This window comes from Mastigoproctus giganteus, chromosome 9 (genome assembly GCF_048544385.1).
Source record: "Mastigoproctus giganteus isolate SK-2022 chromosome 9, ASM4854438v1, whole genome shotgun sequence".
Taxonomy (NCBI): domain Eukaryota; kingdom Metazoa; phylum Arthropoda; class Arachnida; order Uropygi; family Thelyphonidae; genus Mastigoproctus; species Mastigoproctus giganteus.
In genome coordinates, this window is record NC_143583.1 from 151360405 (window position 1) to 151385199 (window position 24795).

Sequence of the window (24795 nt, forward strand, 5' to 3'; positions counted from 1 at the left end):
ATACCACCACTTTGCTTATTGGAGGCTTGAAGTGGTGAAACCCATGTTTAGTCTCTAGAGCAAAGTTTTGGCAGCCCCTCCCCCCATACTTCTCCTTCAACCCATGCATGGTACTAAGTACTATAGGTTTTGATACCTTTTGTGTTTGGGGTTTTCATAAAAAAAAAAAAAACAAAAAAACCCAACAATATTTGCCTTTGATGTCTTGACTAGCACTTAAAGCTCATCAAATTTATTAACTATACTCCTAACATTGGCGTACATGCATGCATACATGCACCTGTTTCAACTCTTTGTTACCCTAACACAGCTCATGAATTTACTTGTTCCACTATGACTTCCGGCAGTCCTGGAAATCCCCATTGCTTTCCAGGCTGCTTCTCATTTGCATTTCAATAGAAGCAGTGCAAGAATCACTTTCACCTCTGCCAGCAGCTTCTGTCAATATATTACTCCGTGTATCCACCCCAAGCTAGCAGTTTTCCAACCCACCTAACTCTGCTGCCTCAATAGCATCAGCAAATATTCTTGCACCCTTTCTATTTAAGTGTATCCCATCCCCGTAGAAGCAGTCTCTCTTGTTAATAAGCACAAACCATTCTGAGAAAAATTCTACCCCTTGAGTCCACAATCCCTCCAGGACTGATTTGATCGACAAGGTTCTCACCATATACTCCCTCCTATCATGTCTGGGCAGAATTGCAGACACTTTCAAATTCAACCCTAACTCACGTCTTTTTTTCAATAGTGACCTATACTTGTTAAGTAATTCCGCCGGTCTCCTACTCTTAATATCATTAGTGCCAACATGTACAACAATATCACCCTTTGCCCCCGGCAGACATACCCTGGTCCTGTTCCATCTATCCTTTTTTGCACAATATGTTCCCCATTTCCCTATAGAGTCACTGACAACAACTAGTTCCTTTGGGACCAGTGCATTCTGCCTTCGGGGTTGACACTGTGTTGTGTGATGTTCAAGCTCTGGCACTGGTGTGGGCAGCTAAGAGCTTGATGGGCCCCTCAATTTAAATCCTTCGAGGGCACCCACCCTGTCCTTCAAGCTCTCATATAGGCCCATAACAACGTTGAGTTGGCGCCTGATTTCCTCACATTCCTTACATGCACACACTAAGACATTCCCCTTGGCAATATCATGTCCCGTTCCCAATTGCTCTACAAACATCAAACAAGCAGTGCATTTCAAAAGTAGGATGATTTTAAGTCGAAACTACACTAGAAATCAAATTTCACTGGCAAAATAACATTTTAATTAAAATACAGCCATACAACTTTTTTGGCTGTATTGTATACAACTCTGTTTATCTCCTAGAGTATATTTGACACATAGCTTACCAAATATTTTGGTGAGTATAAGTTACTAAATTGATTTCTGTACTAATTCACATCAACTGACTTTGAATGCTTCAAGAATGATAGTGTTGTAGACTTTGCCATCTTCAGAAATTCTGAGTGAAAATTTTAATAAAAATGTCCATGCATTCTAGATGGGGCTGTTAGGAGCATCCTTAAACTTCTACTGGAAAGAGAAGCAAAATCATGTCTTTGTGTTTCAAACCCGGCTGAATATTCTCTCAGAATCACCACAATTAGAAATTGCCAAAATGACAAGCATGACTTCAGATACCAGTTATGTTATATTACAACCTTCCTTGTGCATACTGGCGCCTCCGTAGCCAGGTGGGCAGGAGCAGCAGTGCATAGCACACGCTTCTTGATTAGACCGGGGTTCGAGTCCATGACCACCAAATACGGAGGATGCGGAAAGGTCAGGGAATGACCACCGCATATCCCCGGAGCAATATGGCCTTAGTTGCTAATGCTTCTAAAAATCCAAATAACAAACAAATAACAAACATCCTTGTGCACATGATAATTTCCACAAGGATCATCATGCAATTTTTTCTTTCCTCTTTCATAATAGCATCTAGTAATCAGTTTCTTACACTGTAATTGAACAGAACTAATAGTCCAAGACATCTACTGCTTCAACTATTTCTTTACAGTAATAGTATTTTCCATATACTGAAAGGAAGCAATTGCTTTTGCTGCACTGACAAAATGGAGGGAAAAAAAAAAAAAAAAAAAAACACGAGTAGATAAGAAAATACAAATTATATGACTTCCCCCCCCCGCCACACACACACACAGGTAATTATCTAGTTGATCATTCAATTTATTCAAATTGTCAGCCTCAACTATCTGGAAGGGTCACAATCAAGAACTTACTGGCTAAAAGAAATCTTCCTACAATCTAATCTCAAACCCAACCACTGCAATTTGAATTTATGGCCTCTAGTTCTGGAATGCTTTATAACAGTGAGAATTCCACCTTCAGTTTACTAATCCCTCTCAGAACTTTATGAACCTCAATCAGGTCACCTCTAAGATGCCTGAATGCCAAGCTCTGTAGCCCAAATAATCAGATTTCTTCCTCACATGGTGATTTTCTGCCGATTTCACAATTTGAGTTTCAAGAATGATATTGTAGTAGACTTTGCACCCTTTCAAGAAGTTAAATGTCATTTTTCAGATAAGATATCTATCTGTACTTGGAAACAGTTTTTCAAATGTGGTCGTACAATTGCCTTATACAGTGGCATTATGACCACCCTATCAACAGGATAATGTTTGATAAATCACCGAGAGTACATGATGGGCTTATCTGGCTGACTTTACACTGCTCAGAAAACTTCATATCTGCCTGTATTGTAACTCCCAGATCTCTTTCCTCCTCTACTGTTTTTAATTCAAACCCACCAAGTGTATAATTTATTTGTGGGTTGCTATTCCCGAAGTGTAATTTAGTTTCATTAAAACAGAACTGCCACTTCTCTGATCGAGGCATCTCCGCAGTCAGGTGGGAAGGAGCAGCAGTGCGCAGCACACACGTCTTGATTAGACCGGGGTTCGAGCCTGTCACCACCAAATACGGAGGATGCGGAAAGGTCAGGGAATGACCACCGCATATCCCGGAGCAATATGGCCTTAGTTGCTAATGCTCCTAAAAACCAAATAACAACAACTTCTCTGATCATTAATTACTTTGCCAATCTTTATGTCATCTGCAAATTTTCACATCATTAGCATTAGCATTAGTAGAGGCATACGATGCAAGAAAGCAAGTTTATTCAGCATCAGCCAAAAAAAAAAAAAAAAAAAAAAACCACTACTCTCATTTCACCCCTCCGTTCGTTCGAAATACCTGTCCAGCTGAGCCTTAAATTTATTTAGGCTATCAACTTCAACAACAAGCGATGGGAGTCTATTCCACAAACCAACTGCCCGCTGGCTAAAGGCAAATTTCCGCACATCTATCCGACATCCGTCCTTTCTCAATTTGAATTTATGCCCTCTCAGGTGATTATTCTGAGCAAGAGGAAGAATCCCATCGGCATTGAGCATGCTCAAGCCATTCAAAGCCTTATACACCTCTATCAGATCACCTCGCCGATGCCTAGTCTCCAGGCTCTGTAATTTGCAAAACTTAAGCCTTTCTTCGTAAGAGCAACCCTTTGTTCCATTCACTAATCTTGTTGCCCTTCTCTGTACTCGTTCGAGCAGCTCTACATCCTTCTTGAAATGAGGCCTCCAGACCTGTATACAGTACTCAAGGTGTGGCCTGACCAATGCCTTATACAAGGGAATAATCACATCCTTATCCCTGCTAGAAAAATTCCTGTATATCAATTGACAAGACACCATGAGCTACTCTTGCAGCTCGTCTGCACTGCTCATGCCCTTCATCGATGTCATTTAAGAAAATGAGAAACCACAGTGGCCAAGAACCGATCCTTGAGGGACCCCAATTTGAAGGATATCCACTAATCACAACCCTCTGCCTTCTGCCGTGCAGATACCCCAATCCATCTTAAAATCTTACCAGTAAGCCCAACCTGTTCAAGCTTATACAGTAACCTCTCAGTAACATACAGTAACAGTAAGACAGAGGCAAATTTTTTGATAAAATCCAAATAAACTAGGTCAAAATTGTTCGCTAAATCCAGCTCAAGAGTAACTGTGTCAAAATAATCTAATACATATGGTAGATATGGTATTATGAAGGACACACAACAAAACCATGTTGTGTGTCCTTCAGAATACCATATCTACCTAAATGTCACTGAATGCACTCCTAATCATTGCCTCTATGATTTTTCCTACAAATGAAGTCAGACTAATCAGTCTCTAGTTAGCAATTTCACTCTTAAAACTGCTTTTATGCATTGGTTATACACTGGTGCTTCTCCAATCCAAAAGAATCTCCCTTGAGTCCAAAGATGTACTCATAATTAGCCTCAATGCTTCGATACACTCCCTAATGCTCTCCTTCAAAATAATAGGCTATATGGAATCGAATCTGGGAGCCTTACTTGCCTTTATGCTCAAAAGTTTTTCTGATAAACAACCATCTGGAATTACTATATCTGCTGATCCATATGAAATTCATATGGATCAGCGGATATTCATACGGACCAGCCTCCCTTGCACAGCCTCTTCTCACTGTGCAGGGTCTTTTGTCAGTAAAGACTGATGCAAAATATCTAATCAATTCATCTGCAACATCAACAGTTATCTAAGACTTTCCCAACACCCAGTGCAAAAGGATCTGATCTGATTAGCTTTCTTCTTCATTGTATTCACATACATGAAAAATAACTTGTCTCAATTCTTTGCTCTCTTACCCAATGCTTTCTCATATGCATCCTTCACCTCCCTGACCTTATTTGTGGTATTATTACAGATCAACTTTATGTATGTTAGGATTCAGTACTTTTCATTGCTCTGCAGTCATTATTTCGGCATCCACCTCCAGTAATATTTTCTCCAAGGTATGTATTTGTTCATGGCTAAGGTAAAGAAAGTCAACACGAGAACCACAGCTTCTCCCTGTATTCTCGGTAAACAGATGGTTTGTGTTATCGGTAGTGGCAGCAGAAGTCGATAATGATGCATTGATTAATTTTTTCTTCTTATTAAAAGCAGATTATTGGAGTTCATGAGTGGGCTGAAATTTACTTATGGGTACATCCTCCAGACTGCCTCAGTCTTGTGGTGTTTATCCCCGACACGAAAACGACTTCTACAGATGGTGCGTGTTATCAGTAGTTGCAGTAGAAGTCATTTTCCTCTCAGGTTAAATTAGCAGGAAGGGTGGGGGTGGGGGGGATAAACACCCGAAGACTGAGGCAGATAAATAATTGTAATGCCTTCATGGCTGATAAATTTCAGCCGTGTAGGCATTACACTCATGGACTACAATAATCTGCTTTTAATAATGAGAAAAAAACTAATCAATACATCGTTATTGACTTCTACTGCCATTACCGATAACATGCACCATATGTTTACCAAGAATGCAGGGAGAAGCTGTGGTTCTGGGAAACTGTCTGATAGCTAAAAGTTTCCCATGGTTCTCATGTTGACTTTCTTTACCATCGCCATTAATTCAAATATATTCGCCATCCCTCGCTAATCTACCCAATTCATAGATGCCATATACAGCACCTTAAACTGTCAGTCTCCTCTTCTGAAGTTAAAACCTGTGCCTTTACCTTTAACTACTACAACAAACTTCATCTTCCAACTGACAATTAATAAATAAATTTTCTGTTTATACTCCGGGACAACCAAACGGTCAGAGGAGTTCACAAGATAGACAGAATACAAGAAACAGCACTGTATTTAGCAGTCACAGGCTTGAATCCCGGTCACTCAATGCACGTGTACTTATGCACCCGTGTGCATGACCACTTGGCTACGTCGGCGTGATGACTTCCTGACAATGATTTGAGCAGGGTCAATGCAATGGGATCAGAATACGAACCTGATGGGGCATAAATTCAAATTGAGGAAAGACAGTCGTAGAATAGATGGGCATAAATTTGTCTTTAGCAGGTAGCTGATTGCTAAAACAAACTTGCAACTGTTATTGTGGAAATCAATTCAAGGAAGAAATGGACAAACTTTTAGAGTGAATGGATGAGTGAAATGGGAAGTGTTTCTTTTCTTTTCTTTCTTTTTTTTTTTTTTTTTTTGGCTGCTGCATAAGCATGCTTTCTTGCATCATATTCCTCTGCTAACACTAATGGTTCCTGTACTTTAAGCTCTGTGATGTCATCAGATTCGTTAGTAATGACGAGGTCAAGAATATTCTCAGCCCTAGTACTTTCTCTAACATACTGGTACAAATAATAATCATATAGTTTAGTTAAAAAGTTTTCGACATTGTGAGTTTCCCAACTGCATATATTCCAATCAATCTGGGGAATATTAAAGTCACCCATAAAAGGCATTCAAGCTTGCTTGCCCATTCCAACTACATATAAAGACTATCTCTCATTATATTGTCCACAGTCTTCTGGTCTGTAGATTGCTACCACTCTCATTGTTCCTTTCCTTCCAACTAACTCACACCACATAGACTCTATGCTGGCAGATGTAACTTTAGACTCAGCAAAAGCTCTTTTCATTCTCAAGCTGCTTTTGATAACAAGCATGACCAATTCACCCATCTTCCCTAAACGCATTATACAATACGGCTAAAAATTTTTATAGCCCGATTAATCAGCATTAGTTGTCCTAACCAGGAGTTCAATTCCAGACATTTTATTACAACACCCTTGACATTACTGTAAACATAACTGAGACCAAGTAATCTTATAGAGTTTACAGTTTACTTATACACTTAAGGTGGTAGAAAAAATGAAAAAGACCTGGGAGTAATTGTGCAGTCAGATATGAAGTTTTCTGAGCAATGCAGACAGGCTGCCAGGGCAGGTCATGGGGTTTTGTCAATAATATATAGGAATTTTGCTAGCAGGGAAAAGGAGGTGATTGTCCCTATGTATAAGGCAATGGTCAGGAGTACTTGAGTACTGCGTACAGGTCTGGAGGCCTCATTTTAGGAAGGATGTAGATTTGTTTGAGCAGGTACATCAGAGAAGGGCAACAAGATAGGTGAGGGGAATGAAGGGATCCTCTTACAAAGAGAGGCTTAAGTTCTGCAAATTGCACCAGCTGGAGACTAGGCACCTGCTGCGGTGATCTGATTGAGGTGTATAAGGCCTTGAATGGGTTGAGCACGCTGAATTCTGATGGGATTCTTCCACTTGTACAGATTATGAACCTAAGGGGACATAAATTCAAATTAAGGAAAGACAGATGTAGAATAGATGTGCACAAATTTTCCATTAGCCAGCAGGGGGTTAATTGCAGGAACAAACTTCCAGCTGTCGTGGAAGTTGATAGGTTAAATAAATTTAAGGAGGAACTGGACAAACATTTAGAGGGAATGGTGGTTGTGAATTTTTTTTTTTGGCTGATGCTGCATAAGCTCATAGACTTGCTTTCTTGCATCACATGCCACTACTACCCTGACACACCCCTTGAAGTTATTTAGGTTTGTACCCAAAGCTAAATCTTTCCTCTCATTTGAAACATTGCTACCTTCAGAATATCTTATCAACAATGACTGTTGTGGCAACAAACTAGATGAGGCAAATGTAGGCATTACTTTGACCTATATCCTCAGATAAATGCAGATCTAAATTACCCATCACCCCTCAAACTAGCAGTTTCCCCGAATCCTTAGGTTATTCTGAATGATACTGGCAAAAATCCTGTTATCATCTTTGTTCAAATGAATACTATCTCTAAAAAATAGATTCCTTCTACCAACAAATGCAGCCATGCTGATAAAAAATTTCTCCCCTAGAGCCTTGCAGAGTCCCTCAAGTTTCGAGTTAATCCACAAGGCTTTTAGCATATAACCCCTTCTATTGTGTCTGGGCAGAATAATAGACAGACAGATACATATTTTGATTTACCTCATGAAATTTTTTCAGCATAGTCAGGTCATGTACATTTAATATCGTTAGTTCCCACATGAATAATAATTCTCTTTACCTCCCTTAAAATCTGATCTGTTTATAACACCATTAATTGTTAATCCTGGCAAATACACCCTGGTTCTGCACCACCTATCTTTATTACAAAAAATATCACCGATTTCCCTCACAATAGACTCTCCCAATAAAACCAGATCAACTTTGACCATAGTAGTGTGCACTTGAGTCCTGGATGAACTTCTAGTTACATTTGTTTCTAGGGTAAACACTAATTTTCTCAATGACTCAAATTCTTCTTGTAATGCACCACATACCTCCAGAGGTTCACATTTGGTAAGTATGGGCTTGGCAAACCCAGGCCCTGAGCTGGATATCATCATCATTCTCTTTTTTGGTGATTCCCCCCCTCGCTTCCCCCTCCCACTCCAGAGTAACTCAGATTTTTTTTTTTGCTGGTGCAGCAAAAGCCTTAGGCTTACTTGCACCATACGCTAATAATAATAATAATAATAATTGTAATTTTGAGATCGGCATGTTCCTTACATCAGCTGCAAAGAAAAGAATCATCAGTTGAGCTCTACAAGATCAGCCTAAAAATACATGCCCCAGGCTAATATACAAACGATGAAGTCAAGACTCACACTGAAATGCTCACATTTCGATTTGAGTCCTGATGCTACTGGACTTTGCACTGTAAATGGATCTTGTAGCAACCATAATTTAAATAAAATTTGAACTTTAGAAAGATTATAAAATTCATGTTAACAAAATGTTGCAGAAATTAAAGAAATTAAATTGGTGACAAAACACTAAAGACATTAAATTTAAGATACCGTATAATAGTTACAAAATTCCTGCCATATTATCGATAACAAAGGCTTTCTGAATATTAAACTGTGGCTTTCCAAATACTTTAGAAATTTAAACCTACAATAAAATTTAATTTATCCAACAAAACTTAAGTTTCTGCCAAAATATCAATAGTTAAGGAAATCTGAATATTAAGATGTGGCTTTCCAAATACTTATCTAAATACAAAAATAAGCTAACCTATGTGATTTTAGGAATTCAAACTATATGCTAACTACAGTTTTTATATTAAAATAAAAAAAAAATTCTAAAAATTATTTCAAATACTAACCTGCAATGAAGAGCTTCAGAAACATGCATCTACATTCTGTAGCCTGAATCCCTTCTTGGTGTTATCTTTAACAACACCAAGAAGTGCTGAAAACATTAAATTTCAAATTTGAAAATGATGCAGTGTCAAATGAAGAAATTTACCTCAGCATTTGTAAGAACTCCATTTTTGAATGGGATGGTTGGGTGGTTAGTTGCTGTTTTATGGTGCATTGGCAACTAAGGCCATAATGTGCCAAGTTAGAAAACAAAAAAAAATAATATATATATATATATAGTAACCTAAATAGGTTACCACATCACAAGATGGAAATTTTTCACAAAATATAAAAATATAAAGTTTAATAAGCATATACAAATTCACAGACTGTAAACGGTTAAAAACCTTAGACATATCATCTGACTGGGCGTAAACGGTTCAGCCAGATTAATAAACTCTGTAAACCCATTAACTCTGTGTGCACCCACAAAACGTGAACATTTTGTAAAAATATGAAGAATGGTTAATACAGTTTTGCATTTCTCACAAATAGGTGGATCATCAGCCCTCAGCAAACAGGAGTGTGTCAGATGACTGTGACCTATGCAGAGCCGAGCATGAACAATTTGCTCTCTTTCGCCCTGCACAGACTGGCCTGCTACTGTGTGATTACAGTCTTACACATATATAGTTTGTTTATGGTTGGTCTGTCTGTGCCAATAATCTTGCCACTGGGAATTTAATCTGGTGTGTATTATTTGTAGTCTGTATACGGGACTGACAGACAATGATTATGCAGTAGAATGGCTGATTTGGCAGCAACATTGGCTAATTCACTTCCCTTGATCCCAATGTGGCTTGGGACCAGCAGAAGCTTATGTGAATTTCTGACTCAAGGAGAAAAAAAAGCATCTGCCAAATCGAGAACAGCACTGGATGAGGATTAAGCCTTACAAATAAAAGAGCCTGTAACATGCCCAACGAATCACTATATATAACTGTGGTAATGGCTATTTTTAATGCATTCAAGGGCAATTTCTATTGCCTGCAACTCTCTTAGTTTCTTGGGGGGGGGAGAATCATGTGGAAGAGACACAGCTGATCCCACATATGACTCTGAGCCCTCTTGTATAGACTAACAAGTAGTAAAAATAGTGTAATTGATGTGTTGCAGAGAGTTGCTGCTAGACAGCTGGAAGTGTGTTAGCTTTCTACCACATCTAGAAGTAAAAAGGCAGAAGGAGTTAACTTGGTGACTGGGCAACGTTGTCCACTGTCATGTTTAGTTCACTCAGTAGCCCATACATTCGAATAGCAAATGGTTAGTTGCAGTCGAACGTGTGTACTAGACACCTTCTCACCTTGGTTCAAAAACTGATGCCCAGGTAGTGATTTTAATTTAAAAGCATATTGCAGGGACAACTGCTTACTTTGAAGAGACAGAGAAGATTCATTTTCTTCAACAAAAAGGCTTTGGACAGGAAAAGTGCAAAATGCTCCAGTGGTAGGGTGAATGGCCTGCTGGCACATTGGATCTAACCATTGGAGTGCACTGTCTCTAGCAGCCTACAACTGGGAATCATAATTGAGTTTGGAATAGACAAAAGCTCAGCAGAAATGAAGAAGGGAACAGCAATCCGCATCCCCACAAAGTTGATGAAAAGGCACGAAGGATGTTAAGCCCTTTGATGCACCTTTTCCTAAGATGAAGAATGTGTTGTAGAAATATCAGCTTCTTGTCAAAATTTAGTCCTCAGAATTTAGCTTCAGCTCCCAATGGGATTTTGCTTTATCTAAGCCTTAATTCAGGGTCATGTTGAAGACTACATTTGCGACAAACATATACACAAAGAGTCTTCTGCAATGAAAACCTGAACCAATTATCCAAAGAAAAAACAAGCTATCAAGGCAGTGTAAGGTGGGTCGAAAAACTGCTAGGGAAAAACTGGGGGATACACGGCCTAATAGATTAACAGTAGCCTTTGGCAGAGGTGAAAGCGATTCTTTTACTGGTTCTATTAGAATGAGCAGCAGCAGCAGCCTGGAAAACAAGGTGCTGGGGGTCATCGAGGAACAAGTAAATACACGAGCTGTGTTAGGGTAGCCAAGAATAAGAACAGATACATGTATACTTGTGTGAACACCAATGTTAGGCGTGTAATAAATAAATTTGATGAATTTGAGGTACTGGTCAAAACATCAAAGGCAGATATTGTTGGGGTATCAGAGATGTGGTGTCACAGAGATATAAGGAATGCAGAACTGCAATTTGTGGAGTACAATGTATACAGAAATGATAGATATAGAGGGAAGAGACGAGAGGTCATGCTGTTAGATAAGAAACACAAAATCTATGGATTGGCATCCAGTTGACATGGGTGGACAGTGCAACGTTGAGTCAGTTTGTTGTAGCATAAGCACTGAGAATGCAAAATTGAGAGTAGGAGTGCGTTGAGCAACGTTGAGTCAGTTTGATGTAACATAAGCATTGGGAATGCAAAATTGAGAGTAGGAGTGTCTAATAGGCCTAATGACTCTGAATATAATGAACAACTGTAGAGAAAATCAGAGTGGGCCATTAAATCAGATTAACTTATAATGAAGGATTTTAACTTCCCAGATATTGACTGTAACTTGTGGATTGGTAACTTGCACGCTAGCAAGATTTTTGTGGATTTATTGGAGGAGTTTTCTACAGCAACATGCTCAAGGGGCAACCAGAGGGGGAATACTCTTGATCTGATTATCAGCAGTGATGACGCATGCATCAGGAATTTGCAGATAAAGGAACCACTAGGTGACAGTGATCACAGTCTACTGATGTGGGATTTACATAAATATGTAACTACCATCAAGGGTGTAGGGAATAGTTTTCGTAAAGGTTACTACAGTGGTCTCAGGCAGTTTTTGAATTCTATACAGTGGGATCAACTGATGATGTTAAAAAGAGTGAATTCAAAACGGGGTATTAATCTTGGAAGCTACTAGGCTTTTCATACCAACACAGAAATATTGTTCAAGGTTTAGGCCTAAATGGAGGCAAGATGAACTAATCAGACTGGTGGCAAGAAAGAAAAATGCATGGGATACATATAAATTATCAGGCGACACAGAAGCCTATGACAGATATAAGCTGGACAGTAATCAATCACAAAGGAGGTTAGGTGGGTGAAAGCAGATTATGAGAAATCTTTGGTAAAGGATGCAAAGAAAAACAGGAAAGAGTTCTTTACTTATGTAAACTTTAAAAGGTAAGGGAAAAATTAGGTTGGTATATTCGATATCAATGGTTCAACTGTTGATGATCCAGCTCATGTAACTGACAAACTGAATCAGTATTTTGCATCTACATTCACACATGAGGAGAATGCCAGAAGCTTATCAAACTCTGGCAGGGAGGTAAATGATTTGGTAATATCTGAGAGCAAAGTGTAGGAGAAATTGTTGAAGTTAAACATAAGAAAGGCACCTGAGGTGGATGGGATCTATACAGTTATATTAAAGGGGGCAGCAAAGTAAGCAAGCAAACACTTAGCCTTAATTATGAGAACTTCCTTGGACTCAAGGGGAGGTCCCCATGGAATTGAGAAGTGTAAATGTGTCCCCCAATTCACAAAGGGAGACAAGTAATTACAGCCCTATTAGTTTAATTTCTGTTCCAGGGAAATTAATAGAGGCACTAGTTAAAGAAGAACTGCAGGATCACCTAGACAAGACTGCAGTTATAGTTCAGACACAGCATGGGTTTGTTAAGGGGAAATCTAGTCTGACCAATTTGATTGGGTATTATGATGTGGTCATAGAGCAACTGGATGGAAAAAATAATTTTGATAGTAATATTCTTGGATTTTAGGAAGGCCTTTGATACTGTTCCACATGAAAGACAACTGTACAAGTTGGAGCAGTATGGCATTAGGGGCAAATTGTTGCTACGGTTAAAGGGATAGTTGAGTGGGGGAAGATAGAGAGTGATAATCAATGGACACTGCTCTTTGCGGACTAATGTTATTAGTGGAGTCCACCGGGGTTCAGTGCTATGTCCATTGTTGTTTTTTGTATTTATTAATGAAGATATATCAGGCTTAATGTCCAAGTTTCCAGGCAACATGAAGGTTGGCAGGGCAGTTAGTGATAGTACTGACAGTACATTGCTGCAACAGGATCTAGAAAAGTTGAGCAAATGAGCTGAGAGGTGATAACTGAAGTTTAGCATTGACATTTAATTGTTAACTTACTTTTAGTAAACACAGCCAGTTTATGGTAGCCACGCACACATACAGAGAGAGAGAGAGAGAGAGAGAGAGAGAGAGAGAGAGAGAAAGAGAGAGAGAGAGAGAGAGATAGAGAGAGAGAGAACTGCCCAATGCTGCAGAGCATTACAAGAGTCTTTTGTTTAATCTATTTTTAAGGGAGCTGATATCTTTTTGGAGTTTGTGATTAAGTTAATTAAGTCTGTTTATATTATACCTCGTCTAGCACTTAAGGTGACAAAGTGTAGACTGGGTGAATTGAGCCTGGATATTTAATTGAAAATTATACAAGAGGATGACAGAATGGAACTGAGTAAAACAGACATTGCATTTCCTTTACCTACTTTATCAATGACACTGGTGCAGCAATAAAAAAAAAAAATAATAAAAACAGGAAAAGAATTCATAGTGCAAAACATAAGAAGGTGGAAAAAAAAAAAAAAAACTGAGTGTACCAACATATGCATGTATGCATCTAATTTGCCAGTATCAGATCCAATTTTGCAAGAAACGGCTGATCTCAACAACATGAATTTAGTGACTTCAAATGCAGCAGTGGCCAGCTCCAAAAATGAACAGGAATAACTTAGTTTAATGAAATGTTTGTGGAGAGTCTGGATCAGTTGACAAAAAAGGTTAGACAGATTATTGATTGTCCATTCTTGAAAATTATGAAGCAAAGGATATTTTTAACCATGACATGGGTACATTTTATAATTTGTGCCAAACAAAACACTTGCTGTTAGAGGAGTTTTGTAACAGTAGAAAATTATGTAAACAAAGATCTCTATTCTATTATGCTGAAATGTAGATGGCTGTATAAAACTGCAGCCATTTGTGGTTTGGAAATTTTCCAAGCCAAGAAAAACCCCAGGGGCTCACATTTGTTGAGTATGGGATGGTTGGTTGGTTGATATGTTGTTTAATGGCACAAGAGCTACTAAGGCCATAATGTGGCCGATTCTATTCCGCAGTGCAATTACCAGTTAAAATATGTTAAATAATTGTGTCTGCTTCAAGAAAACAAAGAACTCGGCTAGATTTGCATCGTCTCCAATTAGATGAGGTAATGTTAAAGGTCCTTGCAGATGTGAGAATTGTGTTTCGATAATTATTATAATGGTTGCAATCTATTAGAATATGCTTCACTGTAAGTGTGTACACTGTATGCACAAAGATGCAGATCTTCCCCATGAGTAGGATAAATATCGGTTAGATGCATGTGCCCAATATGCATCCTAGCCAGGATCACCTCCTCTTGCCTATTTGCTCGCATACTTAAACTACAACTTAGGTTTGTGTTTAAATTGAAGCGGCTTATTGCCACCCTGAGCTTGCCAGATTTGCAATCATTGCACTTCAAACATTTGTTGACTGATTTGTAGTCTGTATATGGCACTTGGTAGTTAGGAGAGCAATACAGGTCTGTTGGCCTCATTTTAAGAAAGATTTAGAGCTGTTGGAAAGAGTACAGAGAAGGGCAAACAGATTATTGAATGGAACAAAGAGTTGCGCTTACGAAGAAAAGCTTACATTTTGCAAATTACAGTGTCTGGAGACTAGGCACCTGCAAGGTTATCTGATTGAGATGTATAAAGCCTTGAATGGTTTGAGCATGTTCAATGCTGATGGGATTCTTACTCTTGCTCAGAATAATCGCCTGAGAGGGCATAAATTCAAATTGAGGAAAGAGTTTTAGGATTGATGTGTGGAAGTTTGCCTTTAACAAATTTCCATCTGTCATTGTAGAAGTTGATAGCTTAAACAGATTCCAGGCAGAACTAAACAAACATTTGGAGCGAGTGGATGGGTGAAATGAGAAGGGTGTTGTGTGTGTGTGTGTGTTTTGGTTTTTTTTTAGGCTGATGTTCTATAAACTTGCTTTCTTGCATCATGTGCCCTTGCTAATGTTAAACAAGGGAAGCCTACCTTATAGTCCAAAGGGGTGAAGATTCTGTAGAATACCATAATGTCATATTGTATCAAAGGACTCTAAATCCAAACTTAACATAACTAGGTGGTCATTGTTGACCAAAGCATTTCTGATGTTTGATTCTGCTTTAGTCTTCATATCTAATGCATATCTATTTTGCCGAAAGCCATACCGATTTTTATGTAAGATGTTATGCGACTCTAGAAACCAGGTGAGCCATTTGAGAACCATTTTCTCCAGTGTTTTCCCCGAAACAACTAGTTAAGGAAATTGGACGTTAATTAATTGGATTAGAGAGGTCTTTTCCTGGTTTAGGGATGGCTAATACAAGTGAATGTCTCCAAGAGCGAGGATAAACATGTTCCTGAAAAATTCTATTAAAAAATATTAGAAGAGCTTGTAAAGCAGTATCATTCAAGTGTTTTAGCATAATACAAAAAATACCATTGGGGCCAGCTGAACTACTGAGTACTCTGTTAAGAGATTCCTTTAATTCGGATATTGTAAAAGGCTGGTTACATGGAAGAGAGCGACCGGTGTTGAAATTTAACTTCTGCCTTTCTGCTGCCTCTTTAATTCGCCAGAATGGAGCATCATATGAATTTGCTGCTGAAATTTTGGCAAAAGCTTCAGCAAAAGCATTTGCATGTCTTTGGTTGAAGACAGTTCCTGTCCATTACAGATCAATATAGGAGAGGATGACAATGGATATTTGCCATTCAGATGTTGGATTTTCCTCCAGATTGATCTACTATTGGTGTTTTTTGTGATAGTGGAAGCGAACTGAATCCAGGAATCTTTTTTGGCTTTCCTTTTTATTTGTCACGCTTTAGCATTAAGTTTCTTGCCAACAATAAGGTTAATATTAGTGGCATGCTTGCGGAAAATATTCCAAGCTTTATTCTTTTCTTTCTCTATTACATTCAGCATTCCACCAATAGTTTTTGTGCCTGCGTGGACGAGTCGATGACTGAGGAATAGTTTTATCAGCTGCTGCTAGTATCTGTGTAGTGACATGGTCAGTGGCTTCATCTATTGACAGATTCTGAATCACGTGTTTATCTCAAGATGTACTTAAGGAAAACTTTGTCCAGTTTGTCTTTGAGAATTTCCTGATAGGTGGAGATAGTTTGGCATCTACAAATAATAGGAAGATGATCACTGTTATGTGGATTATCCAATTCTGCCTATTGTATACTTGGGTACAGTGAGGGGGAGCAGATAGACAAATATATGGCAGAAGTATTTCCTGTGAGAGAATGCACATGAGTATGTGCATCGGTGTTCAGCAGAGTTAGATTGTGTGTCCAGTAATGTTTCTATTAGTTGTCCTCTTTTATCCATATGTAGACTTCCCCATAATGGATGGTGTCCATTAAAGTCACCCATTAAACAAATAGGAGGTGGTACCTGGGTAAGGAGCTCATCAAGGTCTCTGAGTACATACGTTTGGTTCGGTGGAAGATAAATAGATACAAGAGAAAAAATTATTCCAAGTTCAATTCTTACAGCAATAACTTCTAAATTAGTTTTTAAGGGGATTTGCCTAGATGGATTTGTAACAGATACTAAAACTGCTACACCTCCATGTCTCAAAATTAGGTCATATAGCTCATCTGTATTAGTACGTAGTCCTTGACAATTCCATTGTAAAATGCACTGCATTATTTAGTTTTAGTGGTAGGATAAAACCAGTTGTTTTTCAGAGGTAGTAGGCTTATTTAACCTGGTTGTTTTTTAGAGGCAGTAGGCTTATTGTGATCTATTTAATTTTGTCTTTTTTAGGAAAGGTAGCCTGTTCAGTGTCCATATCTTCTCCAGCATAAATTTATTCTTACGTTTTGTCATCTGTACCCATTTCTGAAGTATTAATTTGGCTCTTAGTAGAAGATTCAGCTTTTGTCATCCTGGTCTTGCTTTGGGACTTTATGCCAATAGTAGAAGGGATGGAATTTGGGGTATTACAAGTCTGGTCTTTGTTGTTTTGCTTCAAAGATGGTTGAGGAACTGAAAGCTGAGCCCTAGCCCATTCAGCAAGCAATATGTTAGGTCAGTGGTTTTCAACCGGGGTGCCGCAACAACATTCCAGGGTACCATGTAATTTGGGTTTAAGTTACTTAAACTTATTATTATTTTTAAATTTACATTTATTTCATTATAAAAAGGAGTACAGTATCTTTTTAATTTTGTGGTGATCTATAATTGCTGTTTACTTAGTACCTCTATATAAAGAAAGAAAATTATATACTGTAATTTGTATTATGAAATGTAATTTTTATAATTATATTATTGTAATAAATATCATATAACATATATATTTTTTAATATTATATATATGTATATATATTGAGAAAATTGAGTAGGGGTGCCACAAAATAAATAAATTACTTAGGGATATCGTTATTAAAAAAAAGATTGAAAACCACTGTGTTAGGTGGTACTGAGTCATTGGTTTGTGTAGCAACAGAACGATATTTCTGTGTAACATTTGCATATGTTCCTGCAGGAGTATCTTTCAGTATTTGTCATCTCGCTTCCTGACAGGGCATTTTGTATTCAACTTTAAATTTCCGTATTTTTTCCCAAGTTTCCATAACTCGCAATTTTTAGAATAGGCAGGATGATCTTACTTGCAATTAGGGCAAACTGGAGATGTAGTATAGTCTGTTTCAGGGTGATTCTGGGATCCATATTTTGGGCATAATATTGTGTTTCCTCGACATGTTGTCTGAGAGTGTGTGAACTTCTGACACTCATAACACCGTATTGGATTTGGTATATAGGGGCAAATATGGCAATTCAGATAACATACTTTAACAGTATTTGGTAAGTTTGGAGTATTGATAGTGAGTATTACGGTACAGGTTGGAATGAGATTGCCATCCCTATGAGTCAAAATTCTCTTAGCTTCTATGACCTTTTGATCTTTCAGTTTTTTTTGTCATTATCATTAAGCTCTATGGTGCAAGGAAGCCTGAGGCTTATACTGCACCAACAAAAAAAAAAAAAAAAAAATTCTGAATTACCCTGAGCGAGCGAGCGAGAGAGAGAGAGAGAGAGAAGAGAGAGAGAGAGAGAGAGAAGAGAGAGAGAGAGAGTGTGTGTGTGTGTGTCAGAAGTAGAAGGAAAAGAATGATGATATCCAGCTCAGGACGCTGGGTGTGCCAAGCCCATATTCACCAGATGCGAGTCCCTGGAGTTAATACGAAACTAAAATTGACAGCATGTTGAAGTTGAGAAAGAATCAAAAGTAAAAACACATTTAAAAAATTACCTCGTGACACGTTATTAATGCAACAGAGTAATTTTAAATTAAATAAAGAAAATAATAATACTATTGACGATGAAGAATTGAAAGTAAATTTTAAACATATGCTACCTGGAATCATGGAATATTATTATTATTACCAGCCGTATGGTGCAAGGAAACCCAAGGCCCACACTGCACCGGCCAAAAAAAAAAAAAAAAAAAATTACCAGTTACCCTGAGAGAGAGAGAGAGAGAGAGAGAGAGAGAGAGAGAGAGAGAGAGAGAGAGAGAGAAGCAGAAACGAACCACCAAGTAAGAGAAGAACGATGACATCCAGCTCAGGACCCTGGGTGTGCCCCTGGAGTTATGAAAGAACTTTCATCTCAGTGGTAAGGCGGCAAAAAACGAATAAGACATTTAAGTTTTCTGATAAAATATGAAATAAAATTTAACGAATTTGTCGAAGACAGTTTATCTTTAAAATCGAATGAAATTCCCTCTTCAATTTAAGTTATTAACATTAATTTTTGTTGATGTTAATAACATCAACAAAACATCTTTGATGTTTTGTTGATGTTATTTGGTTTTTAGGAGCATTAGCAACTAAGGCCATATTGCTCCGGGGATATGCGGTGGTCATTGCCTGACCTTTCCGCATCCTCCGTATTTGGTGGTCATGGGCTCGAACCCCGGTCTAATCAAGAAGCGTGTGCTACGCACTGCTGCTCCTGCCCACCTAGCTACGGAGACGCCAAATATCTTTGAAACAATTCAATTAGCAGTGCTGAAGCTGAGTGAGCTTTCAGAGTAATGAATAATATTGTGACAATTAAACAAGTTACAGATTATGAAGACCATACATCTCATCTAAATGGAAAACCATTGCTTCAGTTTAATCCGGATCGTTACGTCAAATCATCGCTCAGCTACTGAGCAAAGCAGATTATTATTACAGTAAACCCCCGCTATTCGCGGTATCTGTATTCGCGGTTTCGCGTATTCGCGATCGCCGATTTAATATAAAATGATACCTAAAAAAAAATGTGAATTTTAAAGCGCCATGAATATTTTCCGCCATAAAAAAACATGAGCGTGGCTAAAATTATCTTTGCCGGTCAAAACAGCGCTCAGTGGGTTGGGGGAGATAGTTGACAAAATCGCGAGCGTGGATGTTTCTCGCTAATCCTTGTTCGGTATGTGTTATGCGCTTGCCATGCAAGGTTTCGTCGTTTGCTTTTAATTTATATGCTTATAAATTGATCTTATTATCATTTTTTTTTATCTTTGCGTTTATTTTTTTCCCTTGATGCGCAATATTTTTTCAGTAAAAGGTAAACTGCAGCCATTATCAATTTATAAATTGATATGCTTACAAAAATGACAAATCTACCGTTTTGCAGTGTAAAACAGACCTTTTCGAGTTTTTTAACGGAAGGAAAGTGACTTTATTGTGGACAAGTTCTTTCTAACCCCTACAAAAATATGGCTACGAATAACAAGAGAAATGTGAAAATAGCAAAGAAGGTGATGACATTAGCGAATAAAATTGAGTTATTAGATAAAATTTCTAATGGTGAAAGTGTCTCTCTTCAGTGGCAAAACATTATAAAATCAATGAGTCAACGGTACGATCAATCCAAAAATCGGAAGAAAAAATCCGCCGTAGTGTCCGTGAAAACGCACTAATTGCTTCAAAAATTTGCTCTGTAACTCGTGACGTTAAATTAGAAAAAAAAATGGAAAAAGCTTTAAATCTGTGGATAGAAGACCGAACTCAAAATAAAATTCTGTTAAGTTCACTCATCATTCGTGAAAAGGCAAGACTCCTTTATCAACACTTTAGCGAAACTGGTGATAGCACTGGCGGGATAAGTTTTTTTGCTAGCAAAGGCGCTGGTTTGAAATTTCTAATAAATATTACATTTAATATTAAATTGTTTCATATTTTCATTTCGATGCCATATGCTTGCATTTCACTATGTACTGTCTATGTACATAGTCATATTATGAAGGTAAATATAATACATATAGACAAAATTTTAGACTAGTTTTTCTTATATATTTCATACTTTGGAACGGAACCCCTTTATTACTATGGGAGCAATAACTCAGTATTCGCGTTTTCGGTATTCGCGACATTTCTCAGGAACGTAACCCCCGCTATTCGAGGGGGTTTACTGTATTATTATCCTGGTGCAAGAAAGCCTGAGGCTTACACTACACCAGCCAAAAAAAAAAAAAAAAAAAAAAAAAATGTAAGTTACCCTGAGAGAGAGAGAAAAAAAAATCAGAAGTAGAAGGGAGCCACCAAGGAAGAGAACGATGATATCCAGCTCAGGACTCTGGGTGTGCCAAGCCCATACCAGATGTGAGCCCCTGGGTCCGACAACAAATATTCCCACACAAGCTCCTCTTCTGTTACATTCAACAGATCTCACTCAGAAATGACACCTTTGGAATTATTTAGGGTGGTGTGGGGGAAAGATTTTAACAGGAATTCCTCCAAATGTTGTGAGCTTTAACAACAGTTCTGAATGTTTGGACTGTGTTGTCTCAACGAGAAATCCCCTGACTAATCTGTTGATCATTTTATCCAGCAGTGTTTTCTAGAAATATCTGTATGATAAATGGAGGGTGTTAACTCACTGGCTGACTACTTAAAGAATGGATAATGAGGAAAGTTGGATACTCTGGTTGGTATCCAACTTTCTGGTATTTTTTTTTTTAGGACCTTATTTTGCTCATTTTCTTGATCCGAGTTATACCAATCTGTGGTATTTGATCTCAGCAGCTCTAATGTTGGATAATTGTCTGTATCCATGTCAGCTCCTTTTCGCCCTGGGGGATTAGCTTTTCCACTCAAATTACCGGCCTTGCCACAGGGAGGCAGGAGCAGTGCCGCTTGTGGACAAGTGTAGAAGTTAGTACGATTAGTAAACTAATAAAAGTAAAGTAAAGTAAAGAAAAAGGTACTTTTCTTTTCCTGGCTCTCTTTTTATACTTTTAAAAATTAGAGGTAATTAACAGAAAGACTTATGAAACAAAATAAAACTAGGAAAAAACTCAGTCGCTCTAGGAATCACAGTACAAATAGCACGGCAGAATTGCTTGGGAACCAGGGAACGTTGAGTTTGGGCTTGGCACACCCAGGGTCCTGAGCTGGATAACATCATTCTTCTCTTTCTTCCTTTCTACTTCTGTATATCTCTCTCTTTCTCTCTCAGGGTAACTCTGGAATTTTTTTTTTGGCTGGTGAAGCATAAGCCTCAGGCTTCCTTGCATAATAATAATAATAATAATAATAAAGGGGCACGATGGCCCAGTGGTTAAGACACTGGACTACCAGTCTGATAGACCCGGGTTCGAATCCCGCATTGGTGGAAGCGAACGTGGCTCTATTACGCTGGGAGACGGATATAATAAAAAAAAAAAAAAACTTCGCGAAAGTTACCCCATTGGACTTACCTTCCCCAAGATTGGAGTGATGGCTGAGGCAGATAGTGGCATCATCTGGTGTCACTAGCAAGAACTAATTAACTAAATAAATAAATAAACCACTGGACATAAGCCGAAGCTAAACAATTCCACCTCCATAGATGGATGATGTCACAGATAAATATTATTCATACTGCATTGAGTGTGGCGCAGGATAAAGTCACTCGCGTTCAGGCCTTAGGCAAAGGGATTGGTTCGAAAAGTTGGAGACAGTCTCCCGAGCAAGACAGTGGAGCAAGTGGCACTGTCCCCCGTAAGGCTACCACAAGAGAAGGGCAAGACCATCCAGCTCCACCAACTGGAAGTGTTTCCTGCGCAACTGTACTAGTGACCACCCAGGAAGGAAGAAAATGCCAACGCACGAAGTGGCGTATTGAAATGAATACATACATCATGCGAGCATACTATGAAATAACCAGGCTAGAGACCGATATGACAATGTACTGATCGTGACAACATACCAAGTGGTTGGAGCGATACCCGGATATTCAGGTCACCGAACAGCGATTAGCAGACCAAAGAAGGACCATCGTCACAATGAACCTAATAGCTCCTGCCATCCTGGAAAAAATCAAGCAGGATGTCAGCGATCTGCTACAAAGCACAAAGAATATGATCAATATGGAACCAGAGGATGAACAGCATACCATGAACTAGAGGAGGAACAGCATGAAGAAATACAACCCAGAGTAGCTGAAGTGGAAAGAGACGATGTCATGTTATCCAGAATAGAAGACAAGTGGAAGAAGGCCCTAACAGAATTTGAAGGCATGGACCCCACAAGAACCCACGTGATACCTAAGCAGAGGCCAAATAAAATCCTGTGGAGAGTAACAGACCACCTCATTCGGCAAATAATGCCACGTTACCTTTGACAACAATGGTGCAAAGCTGGAGGCTATCCACACAGCCGTATACTGTGCTGCCATAGCAGCCACTAGGATTAATGGAAAAAGAAACGAGAGACCAGCAGCAAAAGAATCGAAAACAGAAGGAACCGCCAGCTTGTGAAAAAAGGCTTCAGCAGAAGATAGAAGAATTAAGAGTCAAGATAGGTCAGTTGACCCAGTACCAACAGGGTAACAGAAGTAAGAAACTGATTGGAAAGTGAAGAGCATCCTCAAGAGAGACAGCATCCACAGAAAACATGAAAAAAGGAGAATACTTCGACACACTGAAGCAGAACTTCCTCACACTCAGCAAGAGATTACACCGATACAAAGAGAGCTCCTAGAGGAAAATAAACAACCAAATATTTGATGAGGACCAAAGTGCCTTCTACAGGAAACTGGGTGAACATGAGAAAGCAGGAAACGCACCACCCGAGAAGAAGATGATAGAAGAGTTCTGGGGAAATATCTGGAGCAGTGAAGTAAGACATAACAACAGAGCACCCTGGATAGATGTAGAATGGAAGAAAACCAATCACATACAAGAGATGAGAGAGTGGGAGATTCAAGAAGTAAAACAGTTGATCAGGAACACCCACAACTGGCGAATGCCGGGAATTGATAACATCCATAACTACTGGTACAAGAAGCTCACCTGCACACACAAACGCCTAGCAGAGCAGTTCACTCGAATGATAAGGCACCCGGAGGCAATCCCAAAGTTTCTCACTGAAGGAGTCACATATCTGAAGCCTAAAGATGAAGATACAAGAAACCTGGCGAAATACAGGCCAATCACATGCCTCCCAACAATGTACAAGATGCTGACCAGCTGCATAACTAGGAAGATATCAGACCACTTAGAGAGTCAGAACATGATGGCCGAACAGCAGAAAGGATGCAAGAAGCAATTAACCATAGGCCGCAGTTATGGAGCAAGCCTTCAAGAAGCACCGCAACCTATATACAGCATACATCGATTACCGCAAGGCCTTCGACTCTGTACCTCATAGCTGGCTAACAGAGACCCTGAAGATCTACAAGGTCAATCCGATAGTGACAAACTTCCTAGGAACAACAATGGCAAAATGGAGTACCCCCATTAGAAGAGGAATCTTTCAGGGAGATGCTCTGAGCCCACTATGGTTCTGTCTAGCACTCAACCCACTATCCACCATGCTCAACGGCAGCAAGTATAGATATAACCTCAAAGAAGGAAGAAAGAACCTGTACACCCAAACCCACCTGATGTACATGGATGACATCAAGCTCTATGCTGCAACCGAGAAGCAACTCCAGCAACTACTCCGGATCACCGAAGAATTGAGCAAGGACATCAGGATGGGATTTAGTCTAGAAAAATGTAAGACCCACACACTGCACCAGGGAAAATTAGTTGGCCGAAACTACCAGCTGCTGACTGGTAAAGAGATCGAAACTATGACAGAAGGAGAGACCTACAAATATCTAGGGATGATGCAGACTGAGCAGTTGGAACATAAGGAAATCAAGAAGTGTCTGACAGAAAAATATCATCAGAGACTCAGAAGCCTGCTGAAAGCAAAACTGAACGGAGGGAACACAGTTAAAGCCATAAACACCTATGCAGCTCCAGTAATAACATACACATTCGGGGTCACAGATTGGACTAACACTGAGCTAGAAGATATCATGCGAAAGACAAGGACAATGATGACCACGAGTCGCCAACACCACCCAAAGTCAGCAGTGGAGAGAATAACAATACCTCGGAAAGAGGGAGGAAGGGGCCTGATAGAACAACAGAGATAGTTAACCTGAAAGATTACTTAAAAAGAAAGAGAAAAAAAAAAAAAAAAAAAAAACACAGCACCACTCCACCAGGCCATAAGGAAGATAGATAAGTGGTATACCCCACTCAATCTAAGCAAGGAAACCCCTGCCGCCCAAACAGTACAAGAAACGAAGATAGAAAGATGGGCAAGGCAGACAATGACCTCCATCAAG

General features: G+C 39.0%; 1 protein-coding gene across 4 annotated transcripts in view; it reads right to left on the reverse strand.

The window, feature by feature from the left end:
- faf (ubiquitin carboxyl-terminal hydrolase-like faf) overlaps positions 1 to 24795 on the reverse strand; it is a 1326265-nt gene that overhangs the window by 528090 nt on the left and 773380 nt on the right. The gene's annotated exons all lie outside the window — the stretch shown is intronic.